At 41.9% G+C, this 15,880-nt stretch overlaps 1 pseudogene; it reads left to right on the top strand.

Annotated features, from left to right (window-relative positions):
- Positions 1-493: 493 nt before the first annotated feature.
- On the top strand, positions 494-4,064 carry LOC114494960 (annotated as a pseudogene).
- Positions 4,065-15,880: the final 11,816 nt, after the last annotated feature.

Here is a 15,880-nt window from a genome sequence, read left to right as displayed (position 1 = left end):
GCAACCTTCTTCCTTGATGAAACCTTTCTGGGTGCCTCAGCATCTCAAATCCTCTAGTCACGCGGACTTCAGTCTGCAGGGCACACCTAGTCCTGAGCCACTTAGCAGAACTTGAGCCACTCCAGGAAAGAATCCTTGCAGTAGCAGCTGGAGACCAGCAGGCCCATGCCCTGCTCTGATGTGCTTCAGAACTGAAACGGGTTTTCCCCAGGGGAGGTCCCTTTCTACTCCACATCCTCAGTGTCAGAACCTCGGCAGCTCTGCTGTTTTCATTTCATCTGCTGCCTCTGCACAGGGAAGCTGATCCTGGTGAGGGGCTTATCCCTTTCCAGAGACTCACTCCTTTCAGGTCTGATGATGCAGCACCTTCCCTTTGCCAGAGTCCTCCTTCAGTGACTTAACCATTCACCTCTCTGGATACCTTAAAGAGTAAGATCGCCCTTTGCAAAATGAGGAGCTGGTGAGGCACAACGCGTCCCTGCTAGTACCTTGCATGAATCCGAGTCTGCAAGTTGGTCCTGGGTGGGCTTCTTTTTGTGAGTCACCAGATAATTCATACTACAATTGGTATATTCTTGTAGCAAACAAATGCCATTGAAACCAAACAAGGAACTTAGATTTTCTGAAGGAAATTAAATGGTTTGCTGTGTTGGACTTTGATCCTAAATCCATGAGCAAGGGCATGGCCAAAGCTTACCAAAAATGCCAGGTAGCAAATCTTTACTTTCCAAATCAATGTGAGAAAGAGATAACCACTATAAGGAAGGGGAGACAATTTCTAGTCAGAATCCTTACGATCAGCCTAGCTGTATCTTCTACAATGGCAGATCAGACTTAAAAGATGAGAGGTATAAACCCCTAGGACCACATTTATGCCAGAGAGAAAGAGCTTGGCAAGTCAGTAAACTGATTTTCCTTCTCACACACATAAAAATCTAATGATGAGAGGGAAATTTTTGGTAGTGCTTCTATTACTCTTTCTGGTGCAAAGCCCAGTAGAGCCACTCATTGACATATTCTGTGCTTGCTACCAAACTCTCAAAGGAATGGAAAGTGTAATGTGTATCTGTGTAAACTCACAGATCTATCAACAGTGGAAACATCTACTACATGTAAGATTGACAATTGTAGGTGAAGTAACAGACCACGGTATTTCCACCTTAAATATAGAAGTGACAAACAGTATTATTACTCTTAAACTAAAACCAGTCACTCAGTCATCAAGGAGGTTTCTGCCCTCCCATGATCTGATCATCTTTGGTTGTCCTAGAGGAAAAGGAAGAAGATACCTTGACCACACTGGAAATTCTCTGTGAAAATGAGTGTAAAGGCACAGATATCAAGAAAAATGCATCTAAATTCCAAGAATTTAAGAAAACAAAAAATAGTACTTTCACTGAGTTGGAAAAGTATCTTGGTATAACTTCCATTTTTCTTCTGTAAACTATTCTTCAGCCTCTGTCAAAAGAGACAATTATGAAAACTTTAAAGATCTGATACAGGGTTGGGCAGGGTCTCCTAAACAAATATTTGTAAAAATTATCAATCTTTATCATCATCTAGGCTATGAGGTGCACGGCACTGGCTATGAATGTTCTCTAGGGTCTGCAGAAAAACTTCAGGTATACTGTGTTAAAACACAAAGAAACTGATTTTGCAGAAACTAGAAAAGAAGTAATCAAGTTGATTACCTGTATGGGAGCCAGCCATCAAGATTATATTCCTGTATTTCTCCTGGTGGATGATTTTGAAGCATGAGAAAATATCTACATTCTACAGGATACCATCCATTTCATTTTAGTAGCAAATGGTTTGAGATAGGGAAAAACATTGGTAATTATCTTAAACTGCATGAGATCCCAGAATCCTGATGAAAGTGCAAAATCAGCAGACAGTGTTGCACTAAAGTACCAGCTTTCTGCCAAGGAACAAAGAGCTTTTGAGGCCAAACTGGAGGAAATTGAAAAGCAACACAAGAACTGTGAAAACTTTCATTTCTTCATGATCATGAAAGAAACTTTTGATATAATGTATACAGAAATGTAGTCAAGAATATCCTAAAAGGACAGAATATTGGCTGCAAGGAAGCACAACTCATTTCTTTCCTGGCTCTACTCAGCTCTTCTGTTACTGATTTTATGATTCCAGTGTCACAGTGTAAAATGTTTTTGGGAATCACACACACTTGCACGCCCTGGAAACCTGAAAGTGTAGAAGACAAGATGGAAACCTATTCAACACGTCTAATAAACATGGAAGTCACAGAATACGGGGGATATTCAGGTGTGTGCATCATCCATCCTCTGATTGCCAGCTGCTGTCTGAAAGAACTGAAAAGTAGCTATCACTTGGATAAGTGTCAAATTACATTGAGAATATTAAAAGAGGATTTATTCTATGACTCTGGAATAGGGAAGGACAAATTTCAACCTGACGTGCAAAGTTTGCCGCTGAGAAGATCGTGCAGAGTGTGGAGATGAAAAGTCAATTTGTTTTCTCCATTAACTAAAGCTTTACAGAATGATAAAGTTGAAAGGGTCTTGAAACAAGGGAGTGTTCGATTCCTACAACGTGCATTTATTTGTCAGGCTTTAGCAAGACATTTCTATAGGATAAAGCAAAAGACTTTGACACTGCTCTGCATTGGGCAAATGAGGCCAAAAGGAGAGCACCTCAAAATTCCTGTATCTCAGATACATTTGGTCAGGGCTACAAAAGTAAAATCAAATGGTAGTTGGATAAGAACAAAAACTGCAGGGCTATCACTGCTAATGATCTAACATATTTCCTGGAAGCTGCTGAAAATGCACCAGGAGCTTTCAAAAAAAATCCCACGAACAAACCAATAGGAAAGTATTAAACAGAGACCTGGTCACCACAGAAATCCCAAAGAAAATATGATGTGTAATATGTGGCTGGTTTCTTGGGTGAAATAGAAGTTGGCTTTTACACTATTCAGATTTTTCAGCTCACTCCCTGTTTCCACAAAGAAAAAGAATCATCTAAAAAAAACTATGGCAAAATTATCATGAAAGAGGAATATTCATACAAAAATGAATATTATTTGACTCTTAGCAAGTTTGCACCCTATTTACAAAATTTTCAATCAGATATGGAAAAGTGCTTTGACTTTTTTGCTGACTATATGGTTCTTCTGGAAACAAGGAATACTCAAAAAGAAACTGTGGAACTCCCCTTAAGCATGATAATCAGTAATTGTTTCAGTAAATCATGGAATTCTCCTGCCCTTTGGATTTGGGTCCATTAAAAAGCAAAGAGAGTCAGTTACTCCAAGAGAAGAATTGCAGGAAAAATCTAGAAGCTTTGAGAGCAGATAGGTTTTCTGGACTTCTGGACTGTCTTAACCCAAATCACAAAGAGGCCACAACCATTATGGAAAATATAGTGAACAGACTTTCCTCTTTCTGCAAAATCCACATAAGTGGCTGGTAAAGGAGAAACAAAATTTCATTTTGGCCAACATTCTTCTCAGTTTTCTAAAACCCAACTCCAAGTCCATTCATCCAGCCATTTAACATATTTAAAAAATAGTTTCAAGAAGTGTTACAGTTGGTAGACAAGGTCATCAGTATCCTGGTCTGTTTCCTGTTCTGGCCAGAAAATGAAGAGCTAGATGAAGATGCTGAACTAATGGAAAAGTATGATACATGCTTAAATAGATCCTTCGATAGACAGTTACAGGAGCATGTGCAGGTCCAATTAGGCAAGTGCACTTTTCTACCTGGGGAGGAGGAAGGGTCTCAACTGTCTTGTTCACAAGGCCAAAATAAAGCAGTACTTCAGTAAAGCACAAAAAATGAATTCCTTCAGGCATAGGGGAGATGCGTGGGAAGGAAAGGAAGTCAAAGACCTCCTGCATCATCTCACTAGTTGGGCTAAAAGCAAGGAAATCTCTATCGAATATGGAACAGAGAAAAAACAAAAATATTAGTAAATCTGTTTATTCAGGTTTGCTAATAAGTAATGGCAACATAGAAAGAATGTCCATCTACCTACAGTTTTCTGTTCAAGGACAGCTAGCATATGCTATAGAAGTTATTTAAGAAGATATATTATTAGCTGAAATATATTTATTCATATTTTTCTCTGATCTTATTCTGTCAATTCCCATGGCATTTTGATGGCATTATTGGCTTACCTCTATCATGGATTTTGCTTTTGTCTCCCCATATAAACTGTAATCCTTGGCAGGGCATGCAACCTGTCTACACACAGTCCTTGGCACACAGTAGAATCAACTTTCAGTGTTTTAAATAAGCACTTTCGGACTGACGTTTAATTAAGAAGTTTAAATTGATAACCACCAGTCCCATCATTACCAGTTACAGGTCAATAAAATCTGTTTTAATTCTAAAAAATAAATAAATAATAAAAAATTAAAAGCTCCCTGGTGATGAAGATGCCATTGGATGCAGAGGTGTTGACCTTGTCACTCAAACTATGTTTTCAGTACCAGCAGCATGACCATCACCTGAAAACCTTCAGAAATGCATAATCTCAGACTCCAACCTAATTCAGATCCTGAATTAGAATCTACATTTTAACAAGATCCCCAGGGGTTTGTGTGTACAGTGACATATGAGATGTACTAGTTTAGAGAAATGCTCTTGAGGTTCCAGCACAGAGTTGGGAGCAGCAGGTAGAGAGAAATGACTGTCTCCAGCCTGCCAGGGACATGACAAGAAAGTCGTGTCTTCAAAGCAGCCTCTACCCCTCCCTTCTCACACACTCACACCCCCTACAGCCACCACCAATGAGAATTACCCAAGTTCACATCTCTGCCAAGGCCTCAGCTCTAGGAAGGGTGTTTTCTCAGGGAATTTTGCTAAAGGGGAAGGCTTCACCCACTGGCTTTAGGCTTACCCTTAACACACTTGTTCCCCTACAGATACTCACTTGTCTCAGCATTCTGGGTGGCGTGATAACTTTGCACTTCCCTGCTCCACCTGCCTGGGCTGTGAATCCTCCTGTGCCTGGCCCACCAACCACAGTGTGTAGCCGACCTGTCCATTAGTCACTTAGCAGCTGTCTAGGTTATCAGATTATCTGATACCATGTTCACATAGCTCTTATCACAGTATATTCTTTCTTACAATCCTCCTGTGCCTGATTTATAAATTATACTGGGTATAATTATCATGGGTACGTATAGGAAAAAAACTGGTCCATAAAGTGTTCAGTAATGGTGGCAGGTGACCACTGGGGATGGTCTTAGAACATGATCCCTTTGGATAAAGGAAGACTACTGTGCCATGGACTGCTAGCAGGCTTCCTTAAAGTGGTTGAAGCCCTAAGAATCTCACCCCTCTGAGATCTCTTCTAGAAACTTCTGTATTTTTTTTTTGTTGTTCAAGTATAGTTGTCTTCTTTTTCCCCACCACCATTTTCTGCTGCCCTACTCACCCTCAATCCTACCCACTTTGGCTTTGTCCATGGGTCCCTTATACATGTTCTTTGATGACTCTTCCCCTTCTTTCCCCTATTATTTCCCTTCCCCTCCCCTCTGGTTACTGTCAGTTTGTTCTTTATTTCAATGTCTCTGGTTATATTTTGCTTGTTTTGTTGATTAGGTTCCACTTATAGGTGAGATCATATGATATTTCTCTTTCACTGCCTGATTAATTTCATTTAGCATAATGCTCTCCAGTTCCATTCATGCTGTCCCAAAGGGTAGGAGCTCCTTTCTTTCAACTGCGTAGTATTCCATTGTGTAAATATACTATAGTTTTTTGATCCATTTTTGATCCACTCATTTATCCATAGGCACTTAGGTTGCTTCTAGCACTTGGCTATTGTAAATTGTGCTGCTATGAACATTGAGGTGCATAGGTTCTTTTGAATTGGTGTTTCAGGATTCTTAGGGTATAAACCCAGCAGTGGAATCACTGGGTCAAAAGAAAGTTCCATTTTTAGTTTGAGGAAACTCCATAGTGTTTTCCACAGTGGCTGCACCAGTCTGTGTTCCCACCAATAGTGTACTAGGGTTCCCTTTTCTCCACAATCTTGCTAGCACTTGTTTGTTGATTTGCTAATGGTGGCCATTCTGACTGACGTGAAGTGGTATCTCATTGTGGTTTTATTTTGTATCTCTCTGATGGCTAGTGATGCCAAGCATCTTTCCATATGTCTCTGGGCCCTCTGTATGTCCTCCTTGCAGAAGTGTCTGTTCAGGTCCTTTGCCCATTTTTTAATTGGATTGTTTGTCTTCCTGGAGTGGAGTTATGTGAGTTCTTTATATATTTTGGAGATCAAACCCTTGTCCGAGGTGTCATTGGCAAATATATTTTTCCACACAGTTGGTTCCCTTTTCATTTTGCTGATTTCCTTTTTTTTTTTTTTTTGAGAGCAAAACATAATAAACCTTTATTGGGTTATAACACTGAGATTTGAGGGTTGTTACGTCAACATAAGAAATGTCAAAACCTGTGGAGAATTTTTGTTTTATTTATTTATTTATTTTAATACATTTTATTGATTATGCTATTACAGTTGTCCCATTTCCCCCTTACTCCCCTTGACCCTGCACACTCTCTCCCACCCACATTCCCCCCCCCTTTAGTTCATGTCCATGTGTCATAAATTCTTTAGCTTCTACATTTCCCATACTATTCTTGCCCTCCCCCTGTCTATTTTCTACCTACCATCTATGCTACTTATTCTCCATACCTTTCCCCCTCTCTCCTCCTCTCACTCCCCTATTGCTAACCCGCCATGTGACCTCCATTTCTGTGGTTCTGTTCCTGTTCTACTTGTTTGCTTAGTTTCTTTTGGTTTTGTTTTAGGTGTGGTTGTTAATAATTGTGAGTTTGCTGTCATTTTGCTATACATGTTTTTTTTATCTTCTTTTTCTTAGATAAGTCCCTTTAACATTTCATATAATAAGGGCTTAGTGATGATGAACTCCTTTAACTTGACCTTATCTGAGAGGCACTTTATCTGCCCGTCCATTCTAAATGAAAGCTTTGCTGGATAGAGTCATCTTGGATGCAGGTTCTTGCCTTTTATGGCTTGGAATACTTCTTTCCAGCCCCTTCTTGCCTGCAAGATCTCTTTTGAGAAATCAGCTGACAGTCTGATTGGAACTCCTTTGTAGGTAACTCTCCTTATCTCTTGCTGCTTGTAGGATTCTCTCCTTCATTTCAATCTTGGGTAATGCAATTATGATGTGCCTTGGTGTGTTCCTCCTTGGGTCCAACTTCTTTGGGACTCTCTGAGCTTCCTGGACTTCCTAGAAGTACATTTCCTTTACCAGATGGGGAAGTTCTCCTTTATTATTTGTTCAAATAAGTTTTCCACTTCTTATTCTTCCTCTTCTCCTTCTGGTACCCCTATAATTTGGATGTTGGAACATTTAAAGATGTCCTGAAGGTTCCTAAGTCTCTCCTCATTTTTTTTTTGAATTCTTATTTGTTCATTCTTTTATGTTTGATTGTTTCTTTCTTCCTTCTGGTCCACTCCATTGATGCGAGTCCCAGTTTTCTTTCCATCACTATTGGTTCCCTGTGTATTTTTCTTCATTTCACTTATTGTAGCCTTCATTTTTTCATCTAATTTGCGACCAAAGTCAACCAATTCTGTGAGCATCCTGATCACCAGTGTTTTGAACTGTGCATCAGATAGGTTGACTATCTCTTGGTCGCTTAAAAGGATGGGTTCTGGGTCTTTTATTTGGTCTTCTGTTTGAGCCATCTCTTTTTTTTCCCCCTTTGGCCTGGTTGCACCTGTTACATATGAAGGGCAGAGTCTTAGGTGTTCACCAGGGCAGGGCACCCCAGTTGCTGGGTTGTGACATTATATGTGGGGGCGGAGTCGAGAGGGAACAATGGCGCTTGCTCCACTCTCAGTCGGACCTCAGTCTCTTCCTCCACTTCCCCTGAGCAAACTGGGCCCCTCTGGTGCCAATTCCCATGTGGGTGGGCTTGTGCATGCTGTGGAACCCTCCAAGGACCTCTCCTGTGAGGTTGGGTGTCTCTCCGTGCACCTCAGCTCCCACAGGTATCCTCAATCAGTGTCCTGAGGCTCTATTTCCCAGCACTCAGATCCTGGGTTGCACACAATGCCTTGCTTTGCAATCGCCGCCTCACTGGGTCTGCCAGTTGCCACCCCTCGGACAGGGTCTGCCAGCTTGCACACTCAGGGTCCACCCACTGCAGTCTTGCATGCCCCAGATGCCCTACCCACCCAGTCCCAATGCTCTCTGCTCTCTGTGCTGTGACCCCCGCACCTGGCTGCCCGACTCCACCCCTCCTACCGGTCTGGATGAACAGGTCTATTTCAACTTCTTGGTTGTCCGACTTCCATTCAGATCAATTTTCTGTCAGTTCTGGTTGTTATTCTGTTTCTAAATTATTGTCATTCCTATCTTGGTTTTACGAGGAGGCATAGTGCATCCATCTATGCCTCCATCTTGGCTGGAAGTTCTCATTTTGCTGACTTCTTTAACCGTGCAGAAACTTTTTATTTTGATGAAGTCCCATTTGTTTGTTCTTTCCTTTATGTCCCTTGCTCTTAGGGACATATTGGTGAAAATATTGCCTCATGGAATATCTGAGACTTTCCTGCCTGTGTTGTCTTCTAGGACTTTTATGGTATCGTGATTTATATTTAAGTCTTTTATCCGTCTTGAGTTTATTTTTGTATGGTGTAAGTTGGTGGTCAAGTTTCATTTTTTTGCATGCAGCTGTCCAGATCTCCCAACACAATTTGTTGAAAAGGCTATTTTTACTCCATTTTATGCTTCTGCCCCTTTTGTCAACTATTGGCCATAGAGACATGGGTTTATTTCTGGGCTCTCTATTCTGTTCCTTGGGTCTATGTGTTTGTTCTTATGCCGGTACCACACTGTTTTAATTATAGTGGCCTTGTAAAGAAACTTCTGGCCCTGGCTGATGTGGCTCAGTGGATTGAGTGCCGGCTTGTGAACCGAAGGGTCACCTGTTTGATTCCCACTCAGGGTACATGCCTAGGTTGCAGACCATGTCAGGTCTCCAGTAGGGGGCGTGCAAGAGGCAATCATACATTGCTTCTCCCTCTCACCCTCTTTCTCCTCTCCATCTCCTGTGTCTAAAATAAGTAAATAAAATCTTCAAAAAAAAAAGAAACTTCTGTTTTCTGATATCACCTTGAAGATGATTTATCAAAAAAGGCACACATGCATGCTTAATGGATACTCCTCAGCCCCCAGCTCCAAGACAGTTACATAGTAATTTAACAGACATAGGTTAAGATGATCTGAGTCTCATGATTGAAGCTTTAATTTCCATATGAAATTAACTTTGAGGGGAAGAAATGAACATTGTCATAGAGTATTCAAATGCTTGAATTGCATAGGAGTTGGGTAACTTTGGGCTATAAATGTCTACTCATGCTTATAAGCGACTCTTCTGTGCAGAACTATGTACAGGGAAAGATCAGGTAATGTCAAGGTGGACTTGCTTGAAGAATCCCTTATTGTGTACATGCATGTATGATAGCTTTTTCCTGAGCCTTCCTCCTTAAAGTGCCTAAGTAGACCAGTTTAGTCTATCTTTTCTGTTTGCCTCCCCCACCACCTACCTCAAAACATACCTTTGAAGTTTATATAACGTATGCATTTATAAAATGCCTATTTCATGAAAAGGGATTATAATCCTTTCTTTCCATGCATCTCATACCTGCTGTTAAGTTCCAAGATGCCTTTCTAAATAGCCCTTAGAGAAAGAGTTTCAGGTCTATGAAAGACAAAATGTGGGGAAGCTGTTCAGTGTTCATTAACCAAGCAGCAAAGAACCTGGGAGAAGCTAGAGAGGATTGGAAGGACTCAGTTTTCCTTTTGTGGGAGGAGGAATGCTAGAATTAACTCTAACTTGTTTGTTTTGATCCTTCAGGAGTTTCAGACTTAGTCAATGTCCTCCTAGAACTTTTTTCCTATGATCTACCAAGGACATGTGCCTGAGAAATTGTAGGCAACCATTAGTTGATGGAAATGAACTTGAAGTGGAGATCAAGTGGCCTTCTTGCCTGAACCAAACACTTAGCTTGAATGAGAAAGTTCTAATCTTAACTCCATGGTCACTTGATTATAGAACGTATTCAACTGACTCATGCTAAGTCAAGGGGCTTGGGCCTCATCTGGCTAGGTATAAAGGCATCTTGTCTTAGCCTGGATTCCCTTGCAAACAGCTTGACATGCAGACTTGTGTGTATGGGACGCTTAATCTTGGTTATTTGGGGCATGATCTAAGGAAGCAGGGAGGAGGCAGGGCATTAGTGTCACTGCTATTAGTATCATGGGCTTAATTCTGTTGAGATCTCCCAGAAATTATTTGCCTAAGGGATGAGCCAGGAGTGTTTATCCATCAGATTTTGTGCTGCGAGCTCCTTTAAAATGTAGCAAGTTCCTGCCTGCATTTACAGAACTGGGGGTGCCCTTAAGCAGAAAATGCATGCATGAGGGGCTCACTCTGTGCAAAGTGCTATCAGTGTGAAGTGAGCTGATGTCTGCATGCTGCTGTCTGAGATCAGCAGGCTGCAGATTCAGCCCATCGCTGGAACAAAGTAAGTTTGAACTCCTGAGTTGAGGTGCCAGGAAGCTCAGCTAGGGATTCAAAGAAGGCTTGTTCATTTTAATGTACACTATTAAGTGCCAGGAAACATGTTCTGGACATGAGCAAGTGTTGAAAGTAACTGAGGGGATTTCTTTGTCACTGTGTGGAACTTTTTCTCTGAAAGGGGTTAACCATAGTATGCAGTTGAAATTTTTTTAAAGTTGAAATTGTAATATAAATGAATCACACAATGCCCTCTTTAAGCCTTATTTCTTTACTCATTGCCAGACATCTTTATGACGTTGACTAAAATTAAATCTGTGTAGCATTGACAAAGTTTTCAAACACCACACGGTGCCATGCTAAACTAAAAGCAAATGAAGACACAACACGGGTATATTAACTTGTTTTATTCTCGCTAAGTAGAGAACAATCCCTTGCTTCCCCAAACTGAGACTCTAGTACCTCCTCTAACAGGAGGATAATGCATCCTTAATCAGGATTGATTTATCTAATCTAAGTCCATTAGAAAGTGGAGATAGCTGACCTCCCTGATACTGAGACTAAGAAAATGAGATTAATCTTGCTTAGGGAGCAAGGGTGTGTTTGAGCTGCACCAAACCTGGAAGCCACATGCAAAAAATATCCACAGACTGAGGTGGGTTCTGGTGAATTGCTCAGCCATGTCTCCACCTCTGCTAGCTCTGTAACCAGCAAGGACTTAGTGTCCTATTTTTGGATGCACAAAATACTGCCATTCTCATCTCTAAATCAAAATGACTCTGTCTGAATCTCCAACTAGCATTGGTAAATCTAGTTTGTTCATTGAAGGAGGGTCCTCTCGGCTCTAGTACTGGCTCACTCCAGCCCATGTGGTCCCAGATATTGGGAATTATGCAAAGACTGGGGGCAGAGCCTTGTACTTCGTCCCCTCCCTAATCATTACATACATGGTGATTCCCTTCTGATTGTCTTACCTCCTCATTGGTCTCCAAGTAAGCTGGCTGTTCTTCAACCCTCAACACAGATCCATTCTCCACTCTGCTCAGTGCCCCAATAAGGAGTAGACCTCTATGAACTATATCGCTCAGTCTTTAAAAGCTGAAGTCCAGGTGGGTTTGGCCACTGGGAAAACCCTCACTAGGAGATAAGAGGTTTGAGTACTTCTTCCCAACTCCCTCTGTTTTACAGCCACACCTCAGAGAGCAGGTATGCCCCTTCAGGCTTGCTGCTCCTGCCAGATGGGACCCTTTTCCATAGTTCTAGCTCTCACTGGGATCAGATAATTTTTTTTTTTTTTTGGCCCTGTGATTGGCAGTACCTTCCTGCCATTGCCAGTCCCTGGTGAATCTTCATCCTTTGTTCCTTAATCCTTGACATTCCACTCTGTCTTTCATTAAACCACTTCAGTTGAATTCAGTTTACTCTTAGGACCCTGACTTGATACTTGGAGAATGTTCTCTCTAGCTTGAAGGGCAGCAGAGTCCCGTAAAATCTCATTGCTCTTCCCTATCTCAGGGAAAAGCAGGTTTCCTTCCCCTTATTTAGTGTATACTAAGTCTCTCCTTGGCTCTCTAGAGAAGTAAGTACCTGGCAGTCTCTGAATGCAGGTGAGAGGGAGAGTCCCCACCTAGTGTTCCCACTAGTTCTAGTTCAGAAGACCCCTAAGCCATGGCGTGATAAGTGGAGAAAGTAATAGACTAGAGATCATGTAAACTATAGCTGATGCAGCATCTGTATGTTAGTGCACACAGATGTGTGTCTGCCTTTGAACAAGCTAACATTTGAAGATGCAGCCTGCTGGTCACAATTATTTCTGGAAAGGATGCACCCTACTAAGTATGCTACTGATTAGACTTGTGGTCAAACGTCAGCTCTAAATGCCCAACTGGTTTATCTAGTTCAGTATCTCAAAATGCCTATTTACTGCTCCAGGGGAAACACAGGAGTCAAGCATGAAGTTAACAGCCTTTGATAAAGCTCTGAGCTGTAGAAGTACCTACCATATTTTGCTGTGTATAATGTGCACTTTTTTGCCCACATCTTTGAGGGAAAAACAAAGATGTGCATTATACATGGGTAGTATTGATTCTGTATCTATCTACTGCAAAATAAAATATTTTTTCCCTGAAAGTTTGAGCCAAAAACGTGGGTGCACATTATACACAGCAAAATACTGTATTTAAAACATGAGATCTGCACTTTGTCCCTGTCCATAAATTTATCCCCATTTTTTCTTCCAGGTCTTCTTTTCTAGCACTTTGCAATCCATCCTTTTCAACCATTAAGTTACTACTATTGTTATTATCCAGGGTTCTGCAATCTTTGCTCTTTTCTATCCCCTCGCCAAGAAGATGACCAGACATGGTGCTTGAGCCTCTGCCCCCTTACAGTACCTCTGTAACTACTGCTCTCAGGGCCATGAATGAGACTGTAGTGAAGCATCTTCTCACAGCTCACACCTATGTCTAGCTGATGTTGAACCAAAGCTGAGTGCTTACTTTCCTCCAAGCACAAGGAATCCCAATGAAGTTCAGATGTGAGTTGGAGAGTTCTAGGTGACATGGGGCTCTGGACCCCTGTCTATTGCACCCTCTGTACCATTGCTATTGTGCAATGAGTTTCTTATGTGCTCAGACCTGACTCCAAAATATTATGCAGAAAATGGCAGCTCTAATCAGACTCTCCACCCCTCTTGGAGCCTGGGAGAATTTCAGGAGCTGCTTTCATGAACAGTGCACATCTGTGCTGGAGATCCTGTCTGTTGTTTCTGAACCCTATGTGACATATTTTTATTTACCATGTGTATCCTTGGCAACACTAGCATGCAGGGCCATAGGGCTCAAACTGCAGGAAATGTTTTGAGTTCTGGATCTGCTGCAGAGCCCCCTCATTCTAGGCCCTATTAAAAATAAACAGTATTATTCCCATCAATGTGATTATGCAGTCCCTCAAATCCAAATAGGCCTACCAAGGGCTAGGAGGTGTAAAGTACTATGGGATAATTAATAGAATAAGTAATCTTTATCTTGGAGTAGTTGTCTCTAATCACTGACCCCTAATTCAAATGTGGCAGTCTCTGAGTATCTGAAGGGTTCATCTTCCTTTGACATACCTGTGTGTCCTGGTGATATCATGAACCACTTCTTGCTCATCAGGTTGAGCACTTGCTATTATATAGTGTACCAGTGTGGTGGGAATCTCAAGACTATAAATGCCACTAGATACTATTATAGCAGAGCAGGAAAAACTTATACAACTCTGGGATAAGACAGTATATGGCTGCTCACCCCAAATGAATAGCTTTCTATCCCCTCATAGGAGTTGAAGAATGGGTTTACCAGATCAAAAGCCTCAACCAAGTGCCTGAGGAGGCTGATCTGTAGTAGAGATGCCACATGGGGTGTAGCAGCTATAACTGAGATACCATTTTTGTTGAGTTGAAGCCCACTGTCATCATGATTCATCTTGTCTTTCTAGGAGACTTCTCAGTGAATCAAGCGGATGATAGGGAGTCCCCACTCTGACACTGTAATCTTCAGTTTAGGACATGGTATAGCTTCTGAGTTACTCTCGGCTGTGGGTAGGGAGAAGCTCTGAGGGATTCCTCTAGGCCTTTCCCACCATGATGGCTTTGCTCCATGGGCCAGGGAACTCGTGTAAGACTTGTTAGTTGCTGTGTCTTAATAGGTACTTGAGGATCAGGAAAATGACCAGAGCAAGTTTACAGATTTATTGGAGCCAGAGCCTCTGCAAGATTCCCTTAGTCTTACTTTGTTGCCTGGCCTCCATGTACTCTTCCCCATTCTATCAAAGGAGCTGTGATCAGGCTTGAGATCCCTTGACATCAGTGTCAGCTCAGACCCTCTGTCCAACATTCTATGACAAGTCTGAGTGTCCTCTTTTGCCATTAATTACCCAAGTAAATGGGCACAGGTTCCTAGTCGGGAAGGGTGGAGGGATATTTATTTGTACTTACTGTGACATTGCAGGACCTTATTTGCAGGACTTATTTAAGGGAAACATCTGTCTCATTAAATCCATGGACTCTGAGAAAAGAAACTTGCTTAAATATGGAAACTAGATGAGAGATTACATCATCAGTCAGGGTTCAACCAGAAAATCAGAACTTGCAGGACATAGATATCAATAAGCTGGGTTTACTATAAGGAATTGGCCTATGCAATTGTGGGGCTGCTAAAGCAAGTCTGAAATGTGTCAAGACAGGCTGGAACTCACAGGCATGCGCCAGAGCTATCAGGTTCACAGACACTTAGAAAATGAAGAGCATGAGCAGGATTGAACTCTTCCAACTATAGAATCAGGCCCACCCACATTAACCAGGATAATCTACCTCATTTACCCTTCCTTGTTTTATTGTCCCCAGCTTTAATAAGTGTATCCTCATAGTCTCCTGGAAAAAAATAAAGTCAAATACATGTGGGCTTTAGTCACATCTCACACTCTCAGGACCCCTAGATTAGTATTTGGTTTAGTAACAAGAACCAAAACCTAGCAAGCTGGCACCAAAAAAGCTTTCACAGGGGTCATAACTTTTCTTTGCAATAGCTGATCTGCGCCTTCTCACCTGTTCTTGCTCTTTCTGTGTTACTTTCGTAGGCTGCCCACCTCTCACCCCAAGCATACCATGGTTTAATAAGCTATTGCTATAAATTCTTGCAGGACAAGACTGTTTTGACCTTGTTATGATTGCTATGTTCATTGTTCCCCAGCAGTAAGGGCAGCCACCTGGACCCTGCTCTAGACTTGTCACCTGGACCAATACAAGGGAGCCTGGTGCTGTGTCACCCTTTCCTATCTCAGCTCTGATTCGCAGAGGACAGCACCCACTCGGCTTCTTTGTATGCCAGTGACCCTCACTAGTGTACTCACTGGCCCTCTAGTGAAGGCCAGGCTTTCCCAGGGAATATGGTGTGTTCTCTGATCATATTACCATGCCACCATAACCATCTTAATCCCTATCCCCCCAATTACTATGGACCGCTGCATCCAAGCATCAGGTGACCATCCCAACAGCATGTTAGGCTTAGTTCCAGGTACTCTTGCTGAGATATTAAATGATGACTCATAAGATATGCCCAGAGTGACTTTTAGCAGGGACTCACCATCAAAGGTCTCTATACACAAGGCTTCCTTGCTCTCCCTCATGTATCGTGTTCTGTTTTTTGGCAGCAAATAAAGATCATTTAAAAAAAAATAAGAAGTACTACCTGGTGTGGCTCAGTGGACTGAGCCCCAGCATGTGAATCAAAGGGTTCCTGGTTCAGTTCCCAGTCAGGGCACAGGCCTGGGTTGCAGGCCAGGTCCCCAGT

This window comes from Phyllostomus discolor, chromosome 4 (assembly GCF_004126475.2).
Source record: "Phyllostomus discolor isolate MPI-MPIP mPhyDis1 chromosome 4, mPhyDis1.pri.v3, whole genome shotgun sequence".
Taxonomy (NCBI): Eukaryota; Metazoa; Chordata; class Mammalia; order Chiroptera; family Phyllostomidae; genus Phyllostomus; species Phyllostomus discolor.
Note: the sequence above shows the minus strand (reverse complement) of the source record. Positions and strands in the feature narration are given on the sequence as shown.